Source organism: Fringilla coelebs (genome assembly GCF_963513975.1).
Source record: "Fringilla coelebs genome assembly, chromosome: 6".
In the NCBI taxonomy this organism is placed as follows: Eukaryota; Metazoa; Chordata; class Aves; order Passeriformes; family Fringillidae; genus Fringilla; species Fringilla coelebs.
Genome location: NC_140034.1, coordinates 14,074,323 through 14,079,746, shown reverse-complemented (window position 1 = coordinate 14,079,746; position 5,424 = coordinate 14,074,323).

The following is a 5,424-nucleotide window of genomic DNA, read 5'->3' as shown; positions in this document are numbered from 1 at the left end:
CCCCATGAACTTGTGAGTGTCTAAGTGGTGTAGCAAGTCACTGACCACTTTTCCTTGAATTTAGGTGCTTCATTCTGCTCCCCATCCCTGTCTTCCAGCTAAGTGAGCTTGGTGCCCTCATAACTGGTCTTAATATTAAAGACTGAGGCAAAGAATTCATTAAGTACCAGAGCTTTTTCCTCATCTTCACATTTTCCCCCACATTCAATAAAGGATAGTGATTCTTCTTAGCCCTCCTTTTATTTAGCCCTGAGTTATATATAGAAGCATTTTTAATTGTCTTTTATGGCAGTAGCCAGACTAAGGTCTAGGTAGGCTTTAGTTCTTCTTATTTCACTCTGCATAACTTCACAATATCCCTGTAGTCCTCCTGAATGGCCTGCCCCTTCTAAAGGACATAAACTCTCCTTTCTTTCCTGAGCTCCAGCTGTGTCTCTCTGTTCATTCAGGCAGGTTTTCTTCTGTGCTAGCTGGTCTTTTGGCACATAAAGATGGCCTGATCCTGTGCCTTTAGCATTTCCTTCTTGAAGAATGTACAGCCTTCCTGGATGCTTTGCCCTTCAGGACTGACTCCTGAGGGACTCCCTCAACCAGCCTTCCAGACTGATCAAAGTCTGCCCTCTAGAAGTCCAAGGCAGCAGTTCTGCTGACCCCCTTCCTTTCTTCTCCAAGAATGAAAAACCTCTTTTAATTTTGTGATCATTATGCACTTCAACCACCACATAGCCCACCAGCCCTTCTCTGTTCATAATCCACAGGTCCAGCCAGGAGCCTTCCCTATCTGGCAAAGAAAGCACAAGAAGCCTGGAACTTGGGAGTAAATAATGATTTGAATAAAAATAATAGCAAAAAAAGAAATAACCACAAACAATGAAAGGTGACGTTGATGGTCAAGTAACATCAATGTGTTTGCATGACAGGCTAACACCATTTCAGATATAAATAAAAGGATGGAACACAAATGCTTATAAAAATATCATTTCTGTCTCTACAAAAAGAATAATTCTTTATTAAATGCAACAGTGGAATTCAACAAAAAAAAAAAAAAAAAGGTATTTCTTGGGGCTTTTTATTTGTTTCCAGTGTTTTGGCTAATCCTATTGCTCATGCATTTCTCTAAGGCCTAAAATTTTTAGCAGTGTAAGTTTTGCAAACATGAAGGTCCATGCTAAGTGCAGTTGAGTTCTTACTTCTTACCTAAAGAATCATAATCTGAATTTCATATATGATGGTAACACCTTTTTTTAAGATGAGATTTATGTTAGAGGTATGTTTATGCAGGTTTGTGCTTATTCAACTGGTCAAATTGCTTTTCACATCCCTGACTATCTCCTTTGCTTGCTGTGGGCTCTGTGGATTATGGTGAGGGCAAAGATGATCAGCTGGAGACAGCTCATAGCTGAACTTGGGCAGAAAGCCAACCATGTTGTCAGCAGATGTTTTGCTGTATGTGGGTCACTAGGAATAATCTAAGTATATTTTTCCCCCTTTTCATCACTGTAAAGACCCTCAAGCTGACAACTAGAAGCACAGCTCTTCTACCCTAAAATATTTGTTATTTAAATACATTAAATTGTTAGTCTCCTTAGGGATTTGTGTAGCAAGCTGAACAACTGTTGTGTCAGAAAGGTGCACATGGTGTGCGTGCAGCTCTGCCACGGTAGCACGCTGACCTGGATTGAAAACATTTACATTTCACTGAGAGGCTTAGAGTTGTATAAACCTGAGTGGACCAGGACTCTTTGCTTGTCTTTTCACAATGTCAGTCTCTTCTATGGGAAAGTAATTTCTCTGATTTTTTTGCCAGGTCCTGTTGAGAAGTCCTCTTCTATCTTGCATGCCCACCCTTCTTTATGCACCCATATCTGTCAGGAACATACATACATTTATATATATTTACATAAATACGTACACACACACACGTACACATGTATATATATATATGTATATGTGTATATATATTTATATATGTAGATCTTTTTCTGGTGTGCTGCCTAGATGTGGTAATTATGGGAAAGAGGATGGGAGTTCTCTGTAACTGGTGCCCCAGCCTCTGCAGAGGATATTTTATAGCCCTTTCCAGTTCACTAAGAGCAATGACTGACTGTAAAGAATCTGAACTGTGCAGTTTTTGGCCACTGATAATAATAATAATTTCTATCTTGCCCACTTGGATCTCTTCCCTATGCATGTGCATGAGGGAGGTGAAGGAAACACTCTGATTTGTACTGAAGTGTTCTGGTAAAAAAAGAAACCAGTCTTGAAGGAAATTTTATTTCTTGAAAGCTTTTACAAAAGCTGATACCATATGGGATTATTACTCCTGAGGTTTCATCACCATGAAATGCTGAGATTTACACTGTGGCCATTAGCTGAGAAGGTTTTAGTGTCAACAAGTGCATGATCCTGCTTATCCTATGATCTGAAATAGAAGAAGATGACAGCTACATTCATAGCCCCACATCATCAGGTGGTGGGATCTGGGCCACTGCCCCAGGGGGCACATGGCTCAGCCCAGGGTGTTAACAGTCATCATGAGGGCTGTGACACCACTACTTGTAAGTGAGGAATGCTCTGTAGGAACCTTGCCTGGGCACTAGCAGGACTGGAACATTAAGCTCCCCCATCCCTAGGGAGAAAAGGGAAGTTTTTATTGGTAAGAACTTTAGCAGCTGTCCTGCTTGCTGAGCAGCATGGGGGTAGGCAACCATGTCAGACACAATTACTGCTCCTTTTGTAATAACCCCTTTTTACAGACAACCAGTGAAGTGAATTATCAGCCTGCTAAGCCAGATGTAACTTACTCAGACCTAGGCAATGCTTTGTTTTCTGGGTTCCCTCTAGCTCTGTTGCACCAGGGAGAAGCTGCTGGAGAAGTTAGCATTCCATGCTGATGTGCCAGCCACCCCTTGCAGGGAGAGGCTGAGGAAGGAGACAGAAGGAATACGTGGGGAAAATTCATTCTCTTGGCCATAGTAATGTGAAGGGTGAGAGGATGCCAGAAGATATTGGAAGAACCTTTTTATAATCTCTGCATCTGCCCCTCTTCTCACTCTGAAGTTCCATTCCTCCCCAGGCAAGCTCCTCTTCCAGCTGATTAAAAAAATATAGCCCAGAGGTCAGGAGGGGTGTCCTTTCTGTCAGTTGTGAGGGAGTTGTCACCCCATCCTTCCCTTTCTGAGTGTAATGCAGGCTGTTAAGAATGAAATTTCAAACATTACAGTGCTGTAGCCGCTCTGTATGAGTAGAGAAATTGGAGGATTAAGCGGGAAAATGACTGAGTGGATGACCCTTGTATAAAAATGACAGATGCCCTGGCTTAAAAGGTGACAATTTGCCTATGCAGAGAAATGGTTCTGTCAAGGCATCAGGAAATTTGGGGACTTGAGTGTAGAGAAGGGAGCATTTGAAAACACAGTCTGATTTGAGCTTCTGAAGTAGCCTCTGAGCTCTAGAACTGATGTTTTGTAATTTTGCCTTATCATCTGCTTGGGTTTATCATGGTGGTAATAGGGATAATGACAGAGAGTCAGTCATTTCCACTTAGATGCCAGTTTTTAAGTAATAATAAGCTCACAGCGGGTTCGATTTGGTCTGTGCTGAGAGTACCTGGGGTTATTTTCCCTTTGCTTTCTCATGGTAAATTATCTCAGCCCACCAGGGCCATGCTGATTTCCTTGCTGTAAAAACAGAGAAGACAAACATGCAGCACTGCACCATGCTGTACACTTAGCTGCTTCCTCCTTTGTTGTTTTCTTTATGTTATTTAGGAAGAGAAAATTCTCTGAGCCACCCATTATGGTTCAAATCCAGGTCATAAAAAATAGTGTAAACTAATAGTGGACTGTCTCCCCTAGCCCTCTCACCCCATGCATCTCTCCCCTGTATTGCAATCCCTAATGGGAACATTTAAAACCAGTGCTTATGATAATGCCCTTGTTCCCATGGACACCACAGCGCTGCAGAACCAAGATTAATGGAGGACCATTGAGACTGGTCCTAAAAGATTGTCCCTCTTGTGTATTATGGTCTGTCATGCTGCATCCATTAACAGAGGAGCGGAGGGTCCTCATCGTGTTGGTATCACTGGGACCAAATCGAGCTACTGCAAGATGGCATTTCCATAGCACATCAACAGATCATTTCACCACTGCTTAAGGCATCGTAAATTGGACTTATAGCTCAGCTGCTGGCATAAATAAGTCCCTTTGATAGTTAGTGGAAGACGTTATGACACTCCAGGGTACAGGAGGGGACATTGGCACTGTCATTTTTTTTCTCTAGCCCTGGCACCCTGGTGCCTCTGATCTTTCTGAAGATTCAGGGCACGCGCTCTTCATTACGGTTTGGGCACCAGGGACTTGTTTTTTTTGCAAGATTAATGAGCGCCACGGAAATTCTCCAGCGCATCTCGATAATTAAGTCTTTGTTTATCAAAAAACAAGTTATATTAGGAGCAGAAAATTCGCAGTAATTATTCATAATTCTAACAATTCAAGTATAGCTACCTCATTTGCCTGGGTAATTCTGCTTTTTAATTTCTTGCATACATTTGCATATTAATTTTGCCCGTCGGCTGCAGCAGGCTTTGACAGTTTGTTACTATGTGATGGTTTTCACAGGGGTGCGACTCAGTTGGGTGGCATTTCGACTGGGTGCAATGATAAATTATGAATTTTCTAATTTGCTGCATAATGAAGTAACCCCTTCCAACCCAATTAAAAAAAAAAAAAAAGCAAAGATGGTGTCTTTTAAATAATATTTCCCAGGTATTTCATCTCTCCAGTTTTGTTGTTGTTTTGCAAGCATTTTTTTTTTCACTTAAAAAGCAGATGACTGCATTTGCAGCCTTTCAGAGTGACTGTGCCTTTCCATACATCAAACATGATTCATGATTCATGTATCCCCAGACTATATTCATGCTGTAAATTGGCCACTCCTCAACCCTCAGGGCAATCACGGATGATAGCAAAGAAGTCCTAGTTTCTTCTCTGATGTCCAATTTGGGCTGTAGTGATCTGTGTGTATGAGTCTGTCTGTCTGTTTGTCAGGGAGCAGGGATTTCAAATGAGGGAAATAAATGATGTGTGTTTGTTTTACATACTTGCTCGAGAGGCTGTACTGTTGTAAATTAACTGCTAAACTACTGTGTGGGTTTCCTTATAATTTCTTAAAATGGTTCAAGAAATAAATATATATGTATTTATTACTTCAGAATTGTAAAAAAGGATCTGTGGAGACTTAATTTGTGGGTGAGAGATAAGGGATTTTAGTTCAGTGCTGGTAAGTGTGTTCAGTACATTCGGTAATTTTATGCTCATAATGCAGCACTTAGAAAGCACAAGTATTGCTGGGTAAAATTTGTGGTGTTTCATTATACAACTGCAGACGGGCAAAACAGTTTAGAAATACTGTAGGCCTGAT